The following is a 12,086-nucleotide window of genomic DNA, read 5'->3' as shown; positions in this document are numbered from 1 at the left end:
CAACACCATGCCGTGATGCACCGATGACTAATCCGTGATCATTCGTCATTACAATCAGAGCACACAAAAATAACACTTCCAGTCAAATCCGGAATATATTCAGTAAACTACTGATCACGTTTACGTTTGTGGTTGCAGTTTGCAGTGGCGGACTGCATTACATCATTCAATATTATGCTTACTTTATTAAATCACATCAACATATTTCAAAAGTGTGGTATGCTGCCAAATCAAATTTTAATAATAATAATAAAAAGCAACATTTGTATTGGTTTGGTTGCAATTTACACCATTATAAACATTTTAACCCAGAAGGACTTTTTTCAACTTTTTACAAGCAATGAATCGGATGTCTTTTACTTTGAGGGAATTATAGAACATGGTCCTAAACATCTTTAATTGAGGGTATGTGGACGACTGGTACAATTACAATGATGTTTAATCAGAAGACATAGGTGGCAACATCAATATCCAGGTATTAAAAAAGCATGTGGGACGCAAAGCCCCGAATATGCCGCTAGCATAAATACAATCATAACACACCAAGCATCAATTTAAAGCAAATCATAACAAAAGACGCTCCTTCGCTGCAACATAGTCGCTTATTAGGGATGATACGCCTTCATTCCAAACAATAATGTAGCGTCCTAATTTGGAACGTCGAAAGCAAATACAATGATTTGTTTCCAACGAGCCAACCGTGAGCCACATCTGCACTTCTCCGCACCGTTTAATGAGCCTAAAATAATTTCAAAACATGTCATTTGAGTCTAATATGCTTTTTCTTCAGAAAGCAATTAGCGTTTTTCATTTTTTAGAGAGGCAACAATAAAAGGGGCGGTGGGTGTACCTGTCTGCAAATGGCGCTGAATGTGAATAAAATATGTCAAATCTTCTGTGTGCCGAGCGGCTCGTAGAGATGTTGAAAAACACTCACCAGCTCAGCTGTGACCATCCAGCGGAAAATATAAACGACGGTGTGCGAAAGTAGGTGCTCAAAGGTAAAGGATCCCTTCAAGTAATATGAATATTATCCAAGTGGTAATTCATAAGCGTTATCAAGCCGCTTCCAACAATGTGTTTAGGTACAAGTCGGTCTGGCGGTGCCCTCTCTGTTGTCTTACAGGCATGAGAGGCGCCTGAGCGTTCACGCGGACGTGCATGGTTAATTTTATGCTACCTTGGTAATACTTATCTGTTGGGGCAATACACATATTTTAGAGTACAACAATTGCAAAATATGAATCTCAGCTTGGTGATAAAGGTTAAAAAAAAGCCCATTATGTATCAACTGGTATCAATGGTTAATAGCACTCTTACTCTGCTATTGTTAATTTTTTTTATTTTCCAAATATTTCACCTTTCTTCTTAAATCATTTTTGTATTTTTTTCCTCATAAGATTATGACGTTATTCCCATAATATTTATTATATTCCTCAACCTAATATCCCAATAATTGCAACTTCATTTTGTTTTGTTTATTACAATTTCAAACATTTAATTTTTCTTTAATATTTTAACTCTATGGTACTAAAATGACATTATTTTCCCCCAGTATATTACAAGTTTTTTCTCATAAGATTGTGACTTTTTTCTCGTTGGAATATGACTTTTTCCCTGTAATATTTTGACGTTAGTCTTGTAAAATCACAGCTGTTTTTTTTTTCCAACTTAATTTTCAAAAAAATTATAACTTTAGTCGTTGTTTTGTCTGTTTCTCACAATATTATGACTTCCTCTTTCTTTCATATTTCAACTTTATGCTACTAAAATGGCTTTGTATTTCCTCATAATATTACAACGTTCTTGTGAAATTACTACTTTTTCTCATTAGATTAAAAAAAAATGTCTCTTCATATTTGGACTTTTGGACTGGCTGATTTATCAATTGTTGCTGTTGGGTTTTTTTTATTTGCTTGTTAAATTGTATTTTTAGAATGTGCTGTGGGCCAAAAAAAAACTGCTGCTGACCACATATTGTACACTAACCGGAAGATGTACACAAACCGAGGGGAAATTTGGGTGTAAAATGTTTACCTTAACCAAAAAACACGCTAACCGGGCGTATGTCAATTTCTGGAAAAAAAAACAGTAGTTTAAAATACTGTACCAAGACACGCATTCAGGAAGTCTGCAGACAGCAGCATCCCCTGTGCCTACAGCTTCCAACCTGTTGTGTAACGTGATTATCAAGCCTGTACGACATAACCCAGGGCCACAGAATAAAGCTCACACAGGGGGAGACTTGCTATGCAATGAGACAAGCGTGTTCGTGGAGCTAGCCAATGAAAACAGCGCAGGGGAAAGGCTGCGCCAATCACAGCTCTTCGTGTTCCTGTTCTTTGCAGGGCTTCACCATCACCACTAGTAACCAAGGATACTGATGATCCAAAGCCATATAAAAATCAATGCATCCATTTTCACGCAGTGATTGGGACTGCACGAGGGAAGCGTGCAGGCTCAAATCATTTCAATGAATTCAAAAGGATGTACCGAATGTGACTGAAGGTAAATTGGATTCCAGAGAGTTGATCTATGCATTATTTAACAGACTGCGTGAGACTGAGAGGATCGTTGTTATGGTTGTGTTTGGACTGTATTTGTTGCATAATGTAATACGGTAGCGCTTCATTGAGAGTGCATGTAAAATATGACTCAGTGACAATACCGCCCTTCCTTATAAGCTCTGAATAACGACTAAAGCAATCACAGCCCCTTTGCACTTTGGCTTTACTCCATCATGGTTTTTCAAAAATATATGAATTAATAAATCATAGCGGTTTTGTGGCTGACTACGGCCTATTATTAGTAAAAAAAAAAATGTGCATATTTAAGCAAATGTTACGTATTTTCTTGCCTAAATTAAGCGTTTTCAAGCATAAAAATGGCTAAATGAAGTAAAGTATTAGGCATTAAAAAGACGCATTCAAAGATGTGATGATACAAAGTATTCTATTCTGGTCACTCGGTGTCAGTAACGTTACTGTCATGTTCCGTGAGACACACAAGCACCAGACATGATCGGCAGGACAACAAGCTTTTATTGCAGGTTTGAGTTGTCTCACAACAGGCACAGTAATCCCTAAGATGAGTTACAGTTGCGGCCATAACCCACTCCAAGCCAAAACTCAACTATGAACCCCTGACGTCACTTCTTGTCCGTCCCCCCCTCAGCACCCCTGCCACCAAAACACATTTACAGCAACACACACACAAGCACAATAACATGAAACGATAAGGTCGTTAAGGGTCATTACATTATCCACACTTTTTCCTTTGAGGACCACTTTGATATTTTTATGTATTTTTAAATTTTGTAAAAAGGCTTTAAAAACACTAGCATTTTCACATTTCTTTCATTATTAGAAAATCTGTCAGTTTATTGTTGTGGTTTGATCCAGGTTGTAATCTCAATTGGAACATGTGTGGAGCATGCATGTTCTCCCCAAGCTTGCGTCGGTTTCCCTCCAGCTTCCAGTTATTAGTATCATTTTCCGTTATTATGTCTACTATATTGGGTAATACCAATGTAAAGGTGACTATAGGGGTGTTATTTCATGTCTAGAGGGCTCTAATAATGTTAAAAACTGTATTTAGAAGGTTGTAAACAGGTTTTCTATGCACTAACTACACTGTGTGCGTGTGTTACTGGCCCTGCCAAGCTGGAAAGCTTGGAAAGGCACGAGCTAGTTGAGACCAAATTAACCTAACATGCACGTTTTTGGGATGTGGCAGGAAGCTATAAGAAAACCGACGCAAGCTTGGGGAGGACATGCATGCTCCACACATGTTCCAATGGAGATTAGAACCTGGATCTCCTGACAATGAAGCAGAGATGCTCAGAATAGCCTTCCTTTCAAATCACAACAATAAAGTGACAGATGGCTGAAGACAGGTTTTTCTTTCATTTTGAGCTTGTAAAAACAAACAAACAACTTCAGATGCTTCAGATACTAAACTAAGCTAAAGAATGACACCCTCCCTTATTCGTACAATGGTTTTCAGTAGTGCAATACAAAAGGTTCTAATAATAGCTCTAGACTTGTAAGGACTGTCAAGCAAAACCAAAAATGAAGAATTTGGGGGGAGCTTCACAAGGAGTTGGGCCGGAATCAGCGCATCAAGAACCACTCCACACAGACTCGTCCTAGATATGGGCTACAAATTCCTTGTATCAAGCTAGTCCTGAACTAGAGCAAACCACGCCTGTAGATATTCTTGTATTCTCAGGCCACTGAATTGATGGCAAGTGGACTGTTCCGGTTATCTTAGAAGACGTTTCGCCTCTCATCCGAGCAGGCTTCATCAGTTCATGCTCAAAGACTCGGTGGGACACACACCAGTCAGACTAGATAGGACAGCTACAGTCCGAGAACTTGGTGCAAGATCCAGTCTATTTATTTTCTAAAGGAAGAGACATGTACAGACAGGAATGGTTTCGGTATTTTGTGGTGTCAAATGATGATGGTTGGGATACAAATGTAGTGGGGCCTCTGCCCGCCAACGGTGGTCGTTTGGGTGGTATCACCTTCGTTAGGATTCCATTCAGATGTAATGATGGTCATGGACCCACCTGAAGTTGTGCCTTGTTTATTTGTCAGAGCCTAAATGATTGAATCTTTTAGGAAGGGGTGAAAGGACAGCATTACTACTCTACTCCGAGCTCCTCCCAGATGACCGAGGTCCTCACCCTATCTCTTAGGGTGAGTCCAGCCACCCTACGAAGGAAACTCATTTTGGCCGCTTTTATCCACAATCTCGTTCTTTCGGTTACGACCCAAAGCTCGTGACCATAGGTGAGGGAGTAGGAACATAAATAGAGAACTTTGCCTTCTGGCTCAGCGCTCTCTTCACTACGACGGCCCGGTGCAGTGACAGCATTATTTCAGATGCTGCACCAGTCTGGCTTTCCATCTCATGCTAAAGCCTTCCCTCACTTGTGAACAAAACCCTGAGATACTTGAACTCCTCCACCTGGCGCAAGACCTCACTCCCAGCCCAAAGGGTGAAATCCACCTTTTTTCAGCTGAGAACCATGGCCTCAGATTTGGAGGTGCAGAGTCTCATCCCAGAAGCTTCACACTCAGCTGCAAACCCCAGTAAATACTGAAGGTCACACCCTGATGAGGCCATCAGGATCACAGGACCACGCCCAGACTGGACGCCCTGACACTTCTGTTTGTAACATGTCATTTTTTAATTGATATTATCCAAATATATGTGGTATTCTGCACTGGTCACTGTCATGTTGCTGTAATGTTGGGTGAGACACGCACACACAAGGCTTGATCAACAGGCTTTTATTGCAGGTTTGAATTATCTCACATCAGGCACGATAATCCCCTAACCCACGCCAAGCTAAAACTCAACTTTGAAACCCCAGTGTCACTTCCTGTCCGCCCTAGGGAACACATTTGTAGCAATACACACAAGCATGAGTCTTATTTATGGCTTATTTTCTCTCATTATGTCTACTATATTGAGTAATAGGAGTGTAAAGGTGATTATAGGGATGTTAGTTCATGACTAGAGGGCTCTAATAATGTTAAAAACTGTATTTAGAAGGTGGTTTTTGATGCTCTTACTAAGAACATATGCATCCATCCATTTTCTATGCCGCTTATCCTCACTTGGGTCGTGGGTATGCTCGAGCCTATCCCAGCTGACTTCGGGCGAGAGGCGGGGGTACACCCTGGACTGGTCGGCAGTCAATCGCAAGGCACATACAGTATAGACAAACAAACATTCACACTCACATTCATACCTACGGACAATCTATAAATCTATAAATACAGAATGCTACTTTGCGGAAATTGGAAATATCACCGTTGGGTCTGGAACCAATTAACAAGCTGGCAAAAGTTGCCTGAAAGGCTCACCTCAGCAGCTTTACAACTACAGAGTAACTAACATTAAAATCAGCTGTACCAACACGCTCAGTCAGCACAAAAGAAGACGCAAGCACCAGTGCAGAGAGGTATATGAAGTGGGTCTATACGCACACCGCAGCCTGTCTAATTGGCTTATCTAAGCCACATTCAATGCTTTCGTCTGGGGAGGAGTACGCTCACAACAAAGTGCCAAGTATCATCTGCATGTACGTCGGCTGTCCATAAACACTCATACACTCCTTCCCCCATCACGGCACAAAAGGACACCCTTTGCCCTCATTGTCCCCTCCCCCCCGTCCACTATCACAGCAGCTTCCCTCATCCCAGTGTGAAGAGCAGGTGCTGAGCCAGACTGTCAGCAAGCGAGCGCCACAACTCCCCGGGGAGGAGCCGGGAGAACGCTACTCTTCAGCATTCAAATCCCAGAAAACAATCAAGACCTTGTTCACTGGGGAATGCTTCATATTCGTAGATTATCGATACAACATGAATCCTGTAACGGCTGTTGAATGGAATTTACTATGAAACTTAACTTCATTTATTTAGACTAAAAGTTATAGTGACGTTACACTATACCAGGGGTGTCCAGCGAGGGCCACATAGTGAAAAATGAAAGAATGGGAGGGGCCACTTTGATGTTTTGTAAAGCAATGCATGTAGATATGCTAAGAAGATTTTTTTTTTTTTTTTTTTTATTGTTTTGAAATTTTCCAAATATTTATGCTCGTACATTTTTTTTCATCATTTCTGCTGTTGTTTTTTTTTCTATTTTAGAACTATTTCAAACGTCTTCTTGTAAATTTTCTTCTCATAATTACGGCCTCATTCCCATAATATTTTGACTTTATTCTCGTCACATTATACATTTTTCCGCAACCTAATTTTCCTTTAACTTCACGAGTTATTTAGTTGTTTTTTTGTAATATGGCAAGTTTTATATTTCAACTTTGTGCTGCTAAATTGACGTAATTTTTCTTCATAATATATTATGACGTTATTCTCGTAAACATTTTTACTTTTTACTTGAATTAATTTAAAATATATTTATAATTCATTTAATTATTTACTTTTTATCTCTTAATATTTTGACTTCAGTTTCCTAAAATTACAGCTGTTTTTTCCATTTCTGCTGGGGTTTTTTTCCATTTCAACTTCCTTCTTGTAAAGTTTCTTCTTGTAATTATGACTTTATTCCCATAATATTTTGACTTTATTCTCGTAACATTATAACTTTTTATGCAACCTAATTTTCCAAAAATTATTTATTTTGTCTGTTTTTCATAATATTGCAACTTTTTAAAAAAAATGTCTTTTTCTTTACATTTCAGCTTTATGTTAATAAAATGAAAATATTTTCCCTCATTATATTATGACGTTATTCTTGTAAAAAAAAATCTATTAATACTTGGATTTTATCATTGTAAAATTAATGACGATTTTTTTCATTTTTACTGCTGTTTTATTGTTAAATACTATTTTTAGCAAGCCAATAAAAAACAGCCGCGGCTGCAAATGGCCACCAAGCATTGGTCACCACTGTTGAATACCCTCCCATATATACTTTTGTCAGAATTCTAAACTGGAGTGATACAAAAAGTGCAGAGAAAGTCAAAGCAAAGTTGAAAACACTCTGGCAGCACCTCATAATACAATCACTCTTGGGCTACACACGTTGTTACAGGGAGTACGTGGATAACAATTAAAAATGGCGTGATTGCGTCGGAATAGACTATAAATAGACATGCACTCAGGGGGGTTTCAAATTACACATTTAAAGGCCACCCTCTAGTGGCGAGTTAAATCATTACACGGCAAGTCTCTGTTGGGGAACCACTTGTGTAAATCAAATCACGTGTTACATATTGTGGAAGAAATTCAGATATCAAGACGAAATCGCAGAACACAATTTCTTTATATCGTTCAGAACAAGAAAAAATCTAAATTTCTCAGCAAAAGTACTTTTTCAAAATTTAATTCCTATTGTTTGAATTATTTATCATCGTTAGCAGGCCTTGAAGTCATCATGCAGCTAAAACTGCTTAGTTAAAACACTAATCCCTTGTTTAGCGCGGTTAATTGGTTCCGGACCCCACCATGATAAGTGAATTTCCGCAAAGTAGGATTCCTTGTTTTTGTAGCTAGAACATAGAAATCCTGTTTTCAACCTTCTAAATGTGTTTTTTTAGCATTATTAGAAGCCTCTAGACATGAAATAACACCCCTTGTCAGCTCAACACTCCTATTACCCAATATAGTCGACATAATAAGAGAAAATAAGACATATAAGACAGAAATAAGACTCGTGTTTGTTCTGGTCATAGGGGAGTTAAATAGAGGGTGGACAGGAAGTGATGTCAGGGGTTCAGGGTTGAGTTTTAGTTTGACGTGGGTTATGGATGCAACAGAAGGGGTTTATTCTGCCTGTTGTGAGATAATTGAAAAATGCAATAAAAGCCTGTTGTTCCGGGGATCAAGTCTGGTGCTTGTGTGTCTCACCCGACATTACAGTAACATTACCTAATGACCTGTGTAGATTACTCCATCACAATGTCTTTGAAGCGTCTTTTGAATATCTTAATTTTTTTTTTGCCATTTTTATCCTTGAAAATGCTCAATTAAGGCAAAAAAAAAGGTTAAATTTGCTGAAATATGCATATTCCATCCATCCATTTTCTTCCGCTCCTCTCGATGTGAAGGGGCAGCGGCTCTACTCTGGCGCCCCTCCCAGATGACCACTTTGCCTTCCGGCTCAGCTCTCTCTTCACCACAGCGGTCCGGTACAGCGACCGCAATACCGCACACGTTGCACCGATCCGCCTGTCGACCTCAGGCTCCAACCTTCCCTCACTCGTGAACAAGACCCCGACATACTTGAACTCCTCCACCTGAGGCAAGACCGTGAAACGGTGAAATTCAAAGCTCGAAGCGGCGAGGTACAACTTTGAATTTAAGTGAAAAACATAAAGTATATTCAATGAACACAAGTGAAAGAGTGAGACTTACTGTACAGCCGCAACAATTATTTGATGGCTCAATCAATCGACAACTGTTGTGGTATTCCATTCATCGTTTTTCTTTTTCAAATGCAAATATTCTCCGATGTCAGCCTCTCAAATGTGAATATTTAAACATTTCCTTCATCATCCATCAAAGCAGACCTGTTATCTTTGTGTTTTAGGCAAAACACACACCTTTATTCACACACCTCAGCTTTCACTTTGGATGACAGTGATGGACACTTTTGACCCTTTTCTGATATGTTGCTTAATTTAGGCAACAATATGTCAAATTTGTTAAATATGCATGTTTTTTTTACTGACAATAGGCCGTATTCAACCACCAAACAGCATGATTTATTCATGATAGAGTGAAAACCGAGAAAGTGTCAAGGAATTACTGTATAGCATGATACACTGTACAGCCATACAGCAGCATACACCTTGTGTGAATATGCTGTTTCACACAATAATAATATACACCTCGTTCGTATACTATATTAGTACAACATACAATATACTATTTGTAGTAGGACTCACATTTAAACTTTTGCACCCAGATTCAATTTATTCCATTTTATGTAGACTCTTTGAAAGGTGCTGCTGGGTCTGCTGACCAATCAAACATGCTATCAATGAATGAACATTAATAATCGGAATATTGTCGTGGTTAGAGCTTGGAAAACCTGTTTCTGACTTTCTAAATACGTCTTTAACATTATTAGAGCCCTCTGGACATGAAATAAAAGCCCAAAAGATAGTATACACTTCTATTATTCTTTTGTTTATATCACATTGCGCATTCTAACAGACGGCTGCCGCTAGCATAGCAAGCTAGCGAGCTATCGAGTTAGCCTCTCCAACAGCCGCAGGAGCAGTATTGCATAACTCGAGAGTATTGTTGTGGGCAGGCCAGGAGAATATTTGTTACACAGTTTGAACGTGGTGATTGTGTTGCCTATATTAAGCAAAGTACATGCATATAATTTATTAATACAACAAGGAGAAAAGAAGGTTGGTATTGGTATCGGCCAAAATAAAACAATGTAGCACCGGACATGAAAAAGTGGTATGGGCTAACCCTACACTTTAACTTGGCAGTGTAATTTTAAAAGCAGCTTTCTTTGAAAACCACAACTAAAAACTCATTGGACATTTAGCGGAGAATATTTGTACTGCAAGCGACATGACTGTTTCACCTGAGTGTACCAGCCAGCCATACTTGGTGAGTACAATACTCGAATCTAATTTTAGCAGCGTCAAGCAATGATTAATATTTGGCTTTGTCAAGACCAAACCCATAACAGTAATTGAAACATTGTGGATGAGGTTATGTAAATTAATCTGGTTTAGGGATAAGTACCCTTCGACGCCACAGTTATAATCATGACAAATACCTTTGCCAACATCAAGGTTAAATATTAAATATTGCTAAATGTGACCATGTGCATTCAAATGTCCTATTCTGAAATGCAGATGGTCTTACTGATGGTATCCAATCCCGGGAGAGTGTCGTCACTAAAATGAGCTGCTTTAGTTGAAGATTATTGTGTTGGTTTGACACCAATAACCCAGCAAAATGTAGAAGAAATGGTTATTAGGGCCACACTAAAGTAATATATTAGTAAAATTACACTCAAAAGTTGTAAAAAAGATAGAAGAATAAGTTTACTATAATAATGTTGTACTCTTAGGAGAATAAATGTTAATTCCCACACAAACATCAAAGCAACAGGCCGTCATTTGTTTATTGGGCAATAAAAAGTCAAACTCTGATGGCTGATTGAACCAACGCAACAAAAGCGATGATTTCAGCCTCAGTAGTTCTTGTCCTATCACTTTAAATTGCTCAAAACGATGATTTTTACATTATTTACTTGTATCTGGCTAAACTAGATTTATTTGAATCCGCAGGTGTTCAAACATGTTAGTGGTGCACCCTCCTTTACGTGATGTGATGGCGTTTTAAACTTTCGAGCGCCGTCGCACACTGTCCATGGTCGGAAATGGATGAACACAAACGCTTCCTGCCGCTTCTTCTTCGTTGGTTTTTCGAAATTTTAAAAAAATGAATTATTCCGGGAGAACCGGAATGTCAGTTCTGATTCCTATCGATGCTGGATGCCCAATCCTACTTCTAAATACAGTTTTTAACATTATTAGAGCCCTCTAGATTGAAATAACACCCCTATAGTCAGACTTACATTCGTATTACCCAATACAGTCTTTCATTCATTCGCTTATCCTCACTGAGGTTGCAAGGCTGACTCTGGGCGAGAGGCGGGGTACACCCTGGACTGGTCAATCGCAATACAGTAGACATAATAAGAGAAGATAAGATATAAATACATAAGACATACTCCTTGTTGTTTTTACTTCCTGTTCTGTACAGTACTTCCTAAGGTGACTATTGTCTTATTATGTAACATTACTGACACCTACTGACCAGTGTAGAATACTACATATCATCAAAACGTCTGTAAATGCATCGATTGAATAATTGTATTTTACTTCATTTAGCCATTTTAATGCTTGAAAATGCTTAATTTAGGCAAAAAAAACGTAAAATCTGCTTAAATATGTATATTTATTGACGAAAATAGGCTATAATCAAGCACAAAACAGCAATGATTTATTAATTAGTATATTTTGGAAAAAAAAAGCCGCAAAGTGGCAATCACAGCTCTGCAGTCCACGTCGACATTAACACTAGGCTAGACATTTTTGGAGGTGCAAGTCAGGCTGTGGCGGACGGTTTGGAGGGGGGAGGAGACTTAGCCTTAAGGCAGTGATTTGAAATATTTTTTCAAAGATCCAGAGGGTTACAAGTCAACTGGTATCTCCCCAAAACACGCATTTGTGCTAAGACTGAAAATCTGTCCGTAAAGACGCAGGCCGACCTTCAACATCTGCGAGAAAAGGGCTTAAAGATGAAGCGTCGGGTTGTGCAGCGCCATCGGTTGGCGGCAGGTTATGTGGATATTTTTGCCAAGTTGTCCTGCTGAAAAGCCCACCCAACGCAGCACAGTCTGGCGCCCTAACTCAAAGCGGGATGCCAGGTGCAACACCTATTTTACAATAAACCAGCACAAAGTGATACAATTTGACAGTAAACAGTGTGACAGAGGAGTAAAATGCTTAAATGAAATCAAGTAGGTAATACAATACATTTTTGGGCTCTCAGACGTCATGACCGTTT

General features: G+C 39.0%; 1 protein-coding gene across 14 annotated transcripts in view; it reads right to left on the bottom strand.

Annotated features, from left to right (window-relative positions):
- The window catches only part of LOC129172927 (protein 4.1-like), a 141,349-nt gene that overhangs the window by 124,097 nt on the left and 5,166 nt on the right, over nucleotides 1-12,086 (bottom strand). For 3 of the 14 annotated variants that reach the window (XM_054763201.1, XM_054763206.1, XM_054763207.1), the window contains exon 1: nucleotides 938-1,273. The exons of 2 other annotated variants lie outside the window; for them this stretch is intronic. The gene's annotated coding sequence lies outside the window, so the exon portion shown is untranslated. Of the gene's footprint in view, nucleotides 1-937; nucleotides 1,323-12,055; nucleotides 12,075-12,086 lie in introns of those variants that run through there. 9 more of the 14 variants (XM_054763198.1, XM_054763199.1, XM_054763194.1 and 6 more) reach the window with 6 other exon arrangements.

The sequence above is a fragment of the Dunckerocampus dactyliophorus genome, chromosome 20 (assembly GCF_027744805.1).
Source record: "Dunckerocampus dactyliophorus isolate RoL2022-P2 chromosome 20, RoL_Ddac_1.1, whole genome shotgun sequence".
NCBI classification, from domain to species: domain Eukaryota; kingdom Metazoa; phylum Chordata; class Actinopteri; order Syngnathiformes; family Syngnathidae; genus Dunckerocampus; species Dunckerocampus dactyliophorus.
Note: the sequence above shows the minus strand (reverse complement) of the source record. Positions and strands in the feature narration are given on the sequence as shown.